Source organism: Xiphophorus maculatus, chromosome 21 (genome assembly GCF_002775205.1).
Source record: "Xiphophorus maculatus strain JP 163 A chromosome 21, X_maculatus-5.0-male, whole genome shotgun sequence".
Lineage (NCBI taxonomy): Eukaryota > Metazoa > Chordata > Actinopteri > Cyprinodontiformes > Poeciliidae > Xiphophorus > Xiphophorus maculatus.
Genome location: NC_036463.1, coordinates 19,909,249 through 19,922,268, shown reverse-complemented (window position 1 = coordinate 19,922,268; position 13,020 = coordinate 19,909,249). Strand labels below are relative to the sequence as shown.

Below are 13,020 nucleotides of genomic sequence, written 5' to 3'. Positions count from 1 at the left end.
CCAGGGTTATCTGCCGCCACGCATCTTAACAGGGATCCAGCATGTCAAAGCCATACAGTCAAGAGTCAGCTCCAAGGCCCCCCACATCCCTGTCTGCCAGGCCCATATACAGCAATCCACCGCACTTAGCGATTCCAAGCTAAGAGAGCTGGAAAGGAACACAGGCCCTGCCACAGAACGCTGGTCATTCCGGCCCCCTTTAGGTTTCTTCCAGCGGTAAAAAGACATAAACAGATGGGAGCAATAAATGAGATTCCACCGTACTCATTCTCTCTGTCTCATTCCAACGATTCGGATGGATGGAGCCGAACACACACACCCGCACACGCAGGCACACACACACAAAAAAGTCAGTCATATACAGACAGAATACTGTTGTTCCTGTCAATTGGCTCAGGGGACTTTCACAGTTAAACTCCACATTTTTTTATTTTTTATTTTTTTGATCCACAAATAGAAGTAAAGTCAAATCCTGTCGGCCCGAGACGGTTTAATGACGCAGGGGCTGAATTCTTCTCTGTGGGGTAAATGGCTGTTTGTGGCAGAGCTTGATGGGAAAAGCAGCGGATGGCAGCGAGGTTTGGACCGCGGGTTCAGCACTGAAAGGCCTCCATTATCTATATCCATATAGCCCTCCTGACCTATTTTCTGTTTGGACCGAGGGGCAAAAGCACAATGAGGCAGCTTATGCAAAATTTTGGGCTTAAATAAAAGATAACAAAAAATAAATAAAAATTTGAAAAAACCGGGGGGAACAGCAGAACAGAGGCTTGGAATACCTTCTGTGACAGCGAGTCATTAGGAAGAGACTGAAATGAGTGGGGAGTAATTGGGAACACTTGGTGCTTGCATGTCAAGCCATGAACTTTTCAACAAATTACTTATTTAAGGAGCGCTGTCCTAATACAGTCAGTCAATTCAGTCAATTCCCCCCCGTCGTTTGGTCTGTACATCTGTATTTATATAATTAATAGTTCGTTTAAGGCATTCTGCCATGCACCAGCACAAAGCAAGACACTAGACTCTTACATAAAACAGTTGTGTCAAAGTGTTACAAACATAAGCTCCTGTTTCAGTCGCTCCTGGATGGTCAGGAACCTCATTGACGGAAAGGGCTGTGGATGATGGTCAATCAAAATGGGGACGAATCAGATCTCCAACCCCATCTTCTTTATCTTCCCGCCTTTCTCACCAATGCTTTAAAAAGGAGTGGCAAAAGCCAGCGAGGTGGATTAGCAGTCTTGTCATCGAGAACTTCTTACTGTGAAATATCGTCTCTACTGTGAGGATGCGCTGTTGACATGTGATGATAGTCATGTATGACATTAAAAGTGTCTTTAGTGTCTTCTTGAGACACTTCTTTGAAAATACTTGCATGATATGAGTTATGGCAACATTTATCTTCCCTTTGGGATAAAGTATTTTTGAATTTAGTTGAACAGAATACATAAACGTATGTTGGACATTTCCTATCCCAGTCGGTTAAGCTCATCATGGTATGTAAGTAGTCTGGCAAAAACCAGACACTTGTTCTATGCCTTGCTTGCCCAATCGCTAATGTTTGTCGGTAAAATTTGTAATGCGCCAGTTTGACGATATGAAGCTTGCTATAAATTGACTGCCCTCTAACCACCCATCCTGTGAAAAAAGAAGTTCAAACAAGGCGGCTGTTAATGCTAATTCCATATTTGGAAACTTAGCTAACACGGACTGAACGGCTTTGTTTACTTCCTCCACTGCTATTGCTAAAACTACAGGCAGACTACAATTGTGATGTCATCATTCACAACTTCTTCTGTTAGCTGATTGGCCCGGTAGAAATTTTACTGGAGAATCCAAGTCAGTGGGAGAAAGCCCAGAATGAGCTGTGAAGAGAAATTAGAATCAAACGCAATTGCATAGGATAGCAATAGCCAGGCTAGCAATGTTAGCCCCTTACTGGTTTTGTTCCACTTTCATTTAAGGAGCTACCCATGACTGAATTCCAAGGATCTTGTTCTGATTGAGCACAATTCACCACGACCCATCAAATGTGAGTAAACGGCTATCAACCCAATGTGTTTCTGCCTTAAATCCACTGACCAGCTGGTTGGACAGACATCTCATTGCTTCATCACTCCCTAGAGAAGCCAGAAAGCCAGCTAATCCTTACATATGATGACAGATGCGAAGCTGGGACTACCTTTCTTGGCAGCTCAGAGACACAGCAGTAAGATTGACTTGCCTCTCCATGCCATCCTTTGTCCTTTCAGAAAACACCAGGGGACGATGAAAGGGGGTCTCAGTCGCAGCTTTAAGTGTTTTGTAAAGCGATCAGCGGCTCTTGAAACTGTTTAGATGCTGGCTTGGCAAGTAATTGGGTGACGTATCTGTCTAGCGCTGTCCAACATGAACAAAACTTAACCTGTGAAATCAGTTTTCCAGTGTTGTCCTACAATAACATGGCTCTCAAAGTGTGACACATGTCTTGTACAATTCAACTGAATAACAAATAACTCCGGTCAAAGGAGAAAAAAGATAACAAGTAGGCGTGCACATCCTTACACTAACACCTTGTGGAAGCGACTTTTGATTTGTTTTCCATATTTCAGCAGTGTTCTTCGATAGGAGTCCATAAGTACTCCACATTTTGACAATAATAGCCTGGTTTGTCTCGCAGACGTTCTCCACGCCCATAAGACTGTGAGGATTTCTCTTATCCACAGCACAATGCATCTAAGCAAACATATTTCCTGTGTAGACCGTTCCAACACTTGACTTTTGCTCTGAAAAACGGACTATTGTCCCATGTAGAACACATCAATCGTTTTTGCACGTTTCTGTAGCTTATCCAGTTTTGGTATTGGTCTCCTGGAAAGTTGTCTGGCTCGTTGCTTTCTTGTCAATTGAATTGTTTTTGAAGAAATGTTTAGTTTTTGTACTCAATGTTCTTTATTTAGTTGTGGCCATTGCCACTGCGTCATGGTACTTATACACTGTTCCAGAACATTTTGCACCCTTCTCTTTACTGATACCTCTGCAGAATGAGATCATTTCGGTCCTTTCTAATCGCTCTGCAGACTTGTTTGTTTTTCAGTTAAGTTGTGCTAACTAAAGCCTCGCTTGTGGTGCAACCCAAGTTGGTGCGGTTTGGTACTTTATTTTATTGTCAGACATATCCAACTGAACTCTTATTGGGCAGGCGGAGTTAAACCCAAATACCTAATGTTGCATCAGACTAACTCGACGACAAGCACCGGCTGCTTTCCACTGACCATATAATTGAGCAAATTATAATTACTAAAATAAATTCACTAAGTGGAAACACTGCAATTTCAAGAAGAAGAAAAAACAACTCGTTTTTTAACTAAAAAAGAATTGGGCTAAAAGGAGGTGGTTTTTCAGCTGGATCAAAGTTAGTGTATATCGCAAAACCGCAATGGAAACACTTTTTCCGCGTCATGTGATCAACAACCGGATGTTGCTACTGGCGGAAATGACGAACAAGACGGCAGGAAGTGTTAGGAGGATCATGATGCAGCATGGCTTTTAACAAGTTATCGCACGAACAATCTTACTTGGTTGTGTTTCTTATTTGATGGAATCACTGCAATCTGCAAATCTGTCTACAAATTATTGTACGCATTTGTAATGGAGACGCAGATAGTGAAGTTTCTTTGTCCTCCAGTCAATGGACTGTGTTGTGTGGCGCCAGTAGCCCCACCCTAATCATACTGTACCATTGTCTTATGAGCGTACAACTTCACTAAGCCTTTCTTAGTGAAGGGTCCAGGAATGCTACGTTACGGGTCGGCTGTAATGGACCGCTGTTGTTATGGAAACAGACAAAAGAGTGAACCGAACCAAACCGCACCACGCTTTACTGCTCAATGGAAAAGGGGAATAAATGTCACATTTTTATGTGGCACAATTTTTTTCTTTCTTATCCTAGTCATTAGCATTTTAACAGAGGTTTATAGATTTCAGAATGTTAAAGTTAAGAGAGGATGGGTTCTTTTACTGTCTGTGGCATGATTAATGGTACTGAACCTTGCCAAAAAAGTCAATCCTTGCAAATTTCTGAACGTCTTGGGAACCAAATTTGAAATCTGTTGCAATGTGAGTGAAGAAAAAAATAAAAATAAAAAAAGGCTCGTTGAGGTAAGCTGTCACAGGATGCAATGCAATGTGGAGAAGGAGATGAAACAAAGCACGGTGGAAGGAAACAGGAAAGCGGAGATAGCGGAATGCAGAGGGGAAACTCGGGGAGGGGAAGTTTTGCCACTGACGGCGAAGCCTTGCAAGATGTTAAGGACAGAAGCATGGGGTCTCCAGCAAAGAAGTGCACAGACTAGATCAATTCCACAGACATGGGAGGATAACAGGGCCTGGGTAATGAGCGAACCATGATTTATTAATGGCCGCTTGTTAGAAACAGGGAGAACGCTGGCAAGGCTGCGCTAACAGACTGAGGTTTCTCGGGTCAGGGAGGAAGGCCGGCTGTCAGGGTGCTTAGATTTGGAACAAAATCTTCCATAAACCGCAGAGGCCTCTGTAAAAACAAACAAGCCCAGATAATGATTACAACTGGGACTCCTTTTAACCCAACGCCAAGAACAGCACTTACTGATCTATAAATGTAAACCAATAACATTTAGAAATCATACGAAAACCCAGAGAGGATCTTGAGGTAAATAAATCCTCCTCACATATAAACCTATTTGTCTTCGAGAGCTGAAAGGCTGAACCGTGTTTGATGGCTGATGTAATCACTCGGAGGGAGACGTGAATTATGACTCGTGATCCACCATCGCTGCAGTCTAAGACTCTGCTGACTCAACAAAACCAAGCGTCCATCTCCTCCACGTTTAACATTTGGTTATATTTCCAGATAAGTGCTTGGAGTCGAGCCGGTCTAAACAAATGACACCACACGTTCTGGGCACGCAGGACGTGGCTCGGCGAGGCAAGGACCGCACAGTCTGACTCATAAAAGCATGAGAGCCAGGGTAAAGAAATCAGCCCAATCTTTTCATAAGTTCAATATGAGAGCCAGATATCGGCGCGTAATTGTCCTCCAGGAACTTTCTTTCTGCTTCAGCATTGTCAAAAATGTATGCTGGCGTATTAGGGCCTTTGTAGATGGAAAATAAATTTAAAAAATAAGAAAAAGTGGGAGTAAATTTCCACTACAAAACTCAGACGTTTTGAGAATAGTCTAAAAAAAATGCTACAAAAAACAAGGACATTTCTGTGTTTGAAAGGTCAAAAAATAGCTAGAAAAAAACCTTAGAAATTTTTATGTCAATCTAAAAAGTTATCAGAAGTTTCAAAAAAGTTGAAAATTTTCAACATTTTAAGCTCAGAAAATTTCCTAAAGTCAAACTTTTTTGACTTTTGAAACTTAAAAATGTTCTTGTTTTTTCTTATAGAAAATTGCTGAGGCTAATCTTTAGATTTCCGAGTTGTTTCCAGCAAAATTTATGAGATGCATCTCCAACTTTCTGGGAATTTTCTCACAATTTTCTTCACTTTTCAAACTCAGAAATTTTCTTGTTTTTTCAATACATTTTCTGAAATCGATCTCAAAATTTCTCAGCCCCCCTGCCCCCCGCCCCGTCCCCCCCTCACCACCGTTTGACTTTTCAAACTCCAAAATGTCCTTGTTTTTTCTAAAAACATCTCAGAGATGTTTTTTTCTTCCATCTACAACGTCCCCAATAACTTGTTGTAAAGATAAGTGTTTATGAGCCCATTTTTGTGTCTATTTTCTACCTTTTTGCTATGGGTCAAAAATAATAACTCAAATCCCGTTGCGTCCCGACAGCCACTGTGTGCAGTCTCTGGCGGTTTCACACACACACTGATGAGACCAGAAAGGCAGAAAGAGAATCAAGTCGTGCTCAGACTTGTAACACCGTTAGACCTGTCAGGAGATCCTGCATGCGCAAATTAACTCTCAGCATTTAAACGGAGGTAAACACATTGAGCATGAGCACTGGAAAGTAAATGATAGGAATAACAGAGATGTGTGGTATTTAAGTATTTATGCGTGTTTGCATAGATGTAGTTTAGTTCGAGATAATTTTCCAATTACACCCTTAACGGCAGAGTGTAATCACTGGGTCGAGGTATTACTCAGGGTATTGCCGCAGAGTTTGAACTATATGACTCAAAGTTGCATGACCTGACTAAATCCTAGTCAGGGCGGCTGAGAAAAACAACAACATGGCGAGAAGTTCGAGGCAGAGCTTCAGAAAAGGCCTCTGAACACTATCTGTCCCTGCCTGATCGGCTTGTAATTGAGTTGGATGCAGCAAACAGTTCTCTGCAAGATGAAATAAATGCATTTCTTTAAATCCGTTTCTCTACTTCCCCAACCGAGTGGGAAAAAAACCCAGCTTCCTATCGCTGTGTTTTGTGTGTCTGTGCGCGCGCACGTGTGTGTGTGGGCTTCTGCTGACTGAATAACCGAGGCCTCTACGGAATGAGTTTATTCATCTTCCCTTACCAAGAACGACAAAAAATAAATAAAAAATAGAGAGAAAATGAGAAAGAACAGAGTGCTCCTCTGTGTGTTCTGAATTCAAAGAGCAGCAGCTGGCAGGCTTCAATCCACCCGGAAACCTCTGGAAACGCTTTGTGGATTTCTGATGGCGGCGCTGTTAGTCACCAAGTGGATGCCGAGACTCAAGTCACCTGTTTCCTCTTTTCCTCCGTATGCTAATGATAAAACGGACGACGGGATATGAGCTGGGGAGCGCACAGCAACTGGCTGAAGTGATGTGCTTTACTCATCAGAGGCGGGATGCTAAGACGGCCTGTCCCGATTCGCTCTCTAATTTCCCCAGTGTGGCTGAAGGGACGCTTTAAGGGCTTTATGTAATTCTTTACATCAGCATCTGTGTGTGGTTTGGACCTCACAGGCAGCCGTATTCGCACTATATTCATCTCAGTTAAACCGCAGCAGTCCCCTCAGAGGTAGGCTACACATGTTTTGCTACAACCCCACAGGGGGCACTAATGCACCGGTTTGTGAACTCTCTACTCATAAAAGAAGAAACCGAAAGAAAATATTGCTTCCCCACTCTGTAATTTATGCGTTTTCGCTCATCTCTCTACAATACACTTCATATAAAAAAAAAAAACCCTCCACACATTGTTTCTGTTTTTCTTCCTCTGCTCCTGAAATGATTAGCAGTTTTCTGTAAGTGCCGTGCATTTGGCGCCACCCTTTGACTGGGAGTGTTATTAGCACCGCAGTCAAGGCAATCACAAATCTCTACACTACACATGGAAGTTCCCTAAGATTCCTGGAGGACCCTGGTGGGGAAGCACAGATGACAACATTTATGTCCCACAGGCATGATGCTGAAGCAAAAAGTAGACTGAAATGGGGATTGGGAAGGGGGGGGCATAATTTTGCCTTAGGCTCCATTTCCTGAAAGTGTAATTAATCCTTCTTTCTTGAAAATGATATTACTTAGATGCTGCAGGACCTATGAGCTTCGCTGCCGACGTTCCATTTATCACATTATTCACCTGACAGAATTAGTTTATTTTTAGCTCCCCACACCTCCTTGCTGGCATTTAATTATGCATGTCTTCTCATGCACCGATGATCTGTTATGGTGACAAAAAGGGATGCATAGTTCAGATGACAGTGATAATAAAGCAAGAAAGTTTTCAGTTTTTCTCTTTTCAACTGTGAAGGGGCGCCTGATTAAAGGGGCAGCATTATGTAAGACCAACTTACATAACGTCATGCAACTTTGAGTCATATAGTACAAACTCTGTGACAATACCCTGAGTAATACCTCGACCCAGTGATTACACTCTGCCGTTAAGGGTGTAATTGGAAAATTATTTTGAACTAAACTATCTATGCAAACACGCATCACGTTATAATGTTTTTCCCTGATTAAAAGCAGACCTGGTGTGTTGCTTTGATTCTTTCAAGCATGTTTGAGAAATCCTTTAATCTCCTATGGCAACCACTCAGCTGCGCAAAACGATTGGTGGGACCAAGCTCCGCCTTCAAGGATGAAGCTCCTCCTCGGTGGCAGTTTCCAAGCTTCTGCTGCACAGAGCAGCCCTCCCTCAGCTCCTTCAGATTAGCTAGCAGCAATTAGCAAACACCCGGTGGAACTGCACATCCGCTAAGCTAATTATACAAGCTACTTCACATTGCAATGCTGTTGAAAATGTTAAAGGGTTAATAGGGGAGCGATGTTTTGATGCCTTCCTGTTGGCGGAGTTTCAGAAAGAGCAGGAGTTTTTAAAAAGACAGAGGCCCAATTTCATGGCACTAAATTACAAAGTCACAGTTAAGCAATATTTGATATATAGGTCAAATATTACTTTAAAAAATGCTTAAAAATACTGAAAATACTTAAAAATACTTTGTATATACAGCATTTTATATATACAGACAGAGTGATGTATATATACAGCATTTTTACAGCAACTTAAGATACTCAAGGTTACTTGATGGTACTATAAAACAGCATTATGTGCCTGGAAAATATCTAAAACTGCCCCTTTAAAGATTTCAGTTTGTCTCAGTCAAAGGCAGGGAAGGGAAGGAGTCTGATTTTGAGGTTTCTTGGCTTGTGAATCATCTTTGAAGATAAACCTTAAGGGTCATTCCTGAGTCTCCCTCCTCCCACTCCTCCACACACACATACAACACACACATGTGACTAACGCTTTGAGTCAGGATTACGAAACCAGCAGGCATTGATGGGGACGGAAAACACAGCGACCTGAAGGTATGTCATGTCTGGATTCTTTCCCAGGATGCCCAGCTGCACATGATCGTTTGGTGATGACTACCGACTAAAAGGGCTTCAGTCTCCCCCACTCACCATCCTCCTCTGTAAGGCAGACACTGAAAATGGCACTGATGGTGCCTGAGCTGAGTTTATTTTTTTATCTCTAGGTACTTATGCAGCACTCATTTCATTACGTCATGCGACCGCTCATGTTTCGATTACCGGCCGAGTGCGGCTCTCTATCCTCTCATTGATTTTCCCATTGAGAGCGAGGGGCCCAGAAGCGGCGCGGCAAAGACAGCAGCCATTGTTTCCACCCGGATGGCATGATGATGATCTCACCGGCAGCTGCATACCAGCCTCATGCTCTTTTGCTAGACTTCATCAAGTGAAAAGTTGCTGTTAATTACTGGTCCGTACTCGGAGCACTCGGAGAACTCGTCACTCGACAGGTTGGTAAGACATCAGAATGAGGTGCCGATTTAAAGAGGGAGACAATGCACTGGGACAGAGTGCTTTTTCGCCGATCCCCAACTTGAAGTAATGGAAACCGCATTAAGATGGAAAGAAAACAGGACGCGCTGGCTCAACGTCGGATGTTGGCCTCGGCGTGAGGACTAGAGTGGCGTTTTCGTTCAGGAAGTGTGCCATTAAAGGTTGCTTAGCCGGTCAGCCAGAGATGTTTGCTTTATAGATTTGAGGAAACACAGTCAATGCAAGCTGGTGTACCCCTCCCAACCTTCCAAAAGTCCAAGGTTTAAGACTGACATGTTTCCATGAGTGATTGACTTTACCTTGTGGGGGTCATCACAAATGGATAAGATAAGGGAACATTTTGTGACAACAAACAACGATGCGTTTCTTTGCCTTTTGTGCTTTTATCTGTCAGGAAGTAAAGATAAAAGAACCTGTCGCAAGCTGGGTTGTCTTTGCATGATTAAACCTTTCAAGTAATCACTGACAGACAGACAGACAGACCACTTGTAAATATATAAATACAGTTGCAGACAGAAGAAGCCAGTGAAGCAAAATCACCATTATGGGATAAGATATACAGGCTTTCAGGTATTGACACTTGGGCTCTCTCCAAAACAGTCTAAATTATTGATGCAGCGAGCATGTGCGATCAATGGCATCTGCCTGACGGAGGCTCAGTATGTCTTTTATCGTCTCGTTCTTATTGCTCTTGCGGCTCTCGGTACCCATCGCACCCCCCGCCCCCACCCGTCAGACGCATTTGACAAACTCATTCTGCACAATGTCAGCGATTCCTTCAAAAAAAGTTCCAGAGGAACCCTGCCGTCAGTCTGTAAACATATCGTTCTTTCCCTTGTGGAGGCAAATGTGTTGCACAGATGCAGGTGTTTCCATGCCAGTCAAGAGAGTCCGGAGACGAGGAGACAGCTCATTGACTCGTCTGAAGGTGTAATTTTGTGAATTTTTCCCCCGAAACCTCCGGCGGAGAGCTCCTACTGCTTAAGCTATTGAGCGTCAGACACAGGCAGTTAATATGCGCAGTGAAGCTGGAAAATTCTAGTTTATAAGAAGAAAAAAAGCAAAAGAATGAAAGCGGATGATGAAATATAGAAGAGGTGATATCCAGAGTGAATTGGAGATACGCTGAATTGTGTCACAAGACGGATTGCCAAGAGAAAGAAATAGCTGCCTGCATTCTTTTTTCTCTCCTCAAGTCTCGATTCTCCTTTAAAAAGGACATCTGTCCATCTCTGTGTTCACCAACGGGGGCTGATTAATGACCTGGCTAACCCAGCACTCAATACTCAACCACACTACACCAATCTAATTAGTCAACGAAGACCGCCCATGACTGTAGCATCTTGTCCTCCTCCTCTCTGTGCATCAGAATGAGGCAAGCATTAAAATGGATGGACAGAGTGAAGGAAAAGGCCTTGGACTCGAAGGCTGCCTATCATGAATAATAAAACCGTCTGGCCGAGACGGGAGTCAGAGAATGATCATGAAATATAAAATGAATTGATTGCTATGCATCTGACTGCGCACCGAGATGATTTGTACATGCCGGGAGGGCGCCCCGGCTTGTTGCAACGCCGCTGACATGCTTAATGAAAGAGAAATGAGAATTTCTACTCTTCTAATACCACCTGTGATGACTGGCGCTCGGACCGCTCGGCACAAGTGCAACTCATTCCTACAGAGAGCAGAAATCATTAGCCAACCGCAAAACCTGCCGCTGCCTTCGAGATTAGAAATTCAAAGGTGGTGGGTGGGGTGAGCTTGTTGGGGTTGGGGGGGGATTCAAGGTTTTGATCTGATTAGTGCTGGGAATTTTAGCTCAACCATTACAGCACAGAGTCTTGAAAAACTCGAATTTTAGGGCCAAGTCAAATCCTGAACATGATCGATACAGCAACAAGGCCAAGAAAAAGAGCTAATTATTTTTTGTTTAAAATACCCTGCGTTTCCATTGCAAATGGAAAACTCTGTCGATATTCCGCTGATATTGAAAAAACACAATTTTGCAATTGCGGCATTATTACAAAAACATGCTGCGCCGTCAACTTTCAACTACTTCCTGTTTTCTTCATTGAGGTTTTTTGCCAGTGTCAACAACCGGTGGTTGATCATGAGTGAATAAAGGGCTCCCATTACAGTTTTGCCAAATAAACCAATTTCAATATGGATGGGAAAAAAATAATCTCCTCCTAGCGATAAAACATTTTATTGAAAAAGGAGAGTTATTTTGAAAGTGTCGTGTTTCTATTAAGGAAATTTACTTTCAAAATGTCAAATTGTGCCATTATATGGTCAATGGAAACGCAGCTTATGACAGGGCACCTTGAAAATCTCTCCACATTTGGCTTTTAGCAAAGGACTTTCCTATGAGGATGACTAATGCGTTTTTAACAGAGGTTTTAAGGGTGGTCTTGCTTCTTCCTGATCCACTCAGACGCACAGTGAGTTCCTCTGCGGGACACGTTGGGCCTTGCCAAACCCTCCTACTCACACAGGTCGCCAAACACACACACCCGCATACACCCCCCCACACACACGTAGAACTGTGTACATATGCGGTTACACACCGATTAAATTAGCTTGAAGGAATAACAGAGGCCCTTAGGACAATATTTTCATTGCAATAATAACGCAAAAAGCTTGCTTATGTCCCTCCCTGAGCAAATATTTGGCTTTGGGTCAGCTCTATTATCTATCCCCCGGGGCCAAACTTTTAAGAAATGAAGCATAAGTTGCTGAAAAAAAGTTGAGAAAGAAAAACAGCCTGTATATTTATAAGAGGTTGGGGTCTTGGGTTCATAAATCAAAGACAGTGCAAATGCATGGAGGTAGGGCTGTGGTCGGGAGGGGGCTGTGGGGAGTTCTTTGTGATGTGAGTGGACTCGGTATACGTGTCTTATCCCCACCATGGGATGACAGAACTAAATCCTTAATCTTCCCACATAAAGTTCCCTTGGTGGGTGATGATCACTCTGTGAAGATAAGCCAAGAGACAAAAAATATGACAGAGGCTGAGCCAGTTGGCGTGAGTGCGTGTGTGTGTGTGTGTGAAGCTTGGCAGGTTGCCTGGATTAAATCTGAGCATCTCCGGAGGCAGTTTCAGTTCCAAAGGATAGGGGGGAAATTATCAGGTAGGACTGGAAGACAGAGGCAGCCGCAGGAAGACAGGCAGATAGGAACAGAGTGGAAACATCGATGTAAAAGACTGACTGTGATGGGACAGACGGATGAATGGAGGGCTTTCTGTTAGGGAAAGTGAAGAATGTGAACATTTGGAGAGAGGGGGAGAGTTTAGGTACAAATGAGAAACAATTATTTGTTGGTTTGGGCCAGCTGTCTGTGACAAAGTTCAGTTTTAACCATCCATCCTGAAGCATGGGGCTGTACGTAGGCAGGTAGTCAGTCCATCACAGGAGATGTAAATTTTTCTTGCTAGAAAGTGTTAAACAAAAATAGGTTTGTGCACTAAATTCTGTAACTTAAATTACCACTTTTAGGTTAGGTTAGCTGTCTGACTTATTTGTAAATAGAAAAAATACATACGGTAGGAAGACGGCCTTCTACGAGTGAAAACGTAAGGCAATACAGAGTACACTTGCAACAAGGAGCTGCAAACCTAAGCGTATTTTAAAATTTATTTTTGAGCATTTTGAATCGATTCATAATTCCAACGACTAGGAAACTGCCATTCTTTGAGAGTCGATTGTTTTCTGAGCTTCTACAGCTTCTACAGACAACCATGGATTCACACATTCATTACTAGGGACACTTT

The 13,020-nt window shown here is 42.9% G+C and overlaps 1 protein-coding gene across 3 annotated transcripts in view; it reads right to left on the bottom strand.

Moving 5' to 3' along the window:
- The window catches only part of nrp1 (neuropilin 1), an 83,995-nt gene that overhangs the window by 24,656 nt on the left and 46,319 nt on the right, over window positions 1-13,020 (bottom strand). The window lies entirely within an intron of this gene.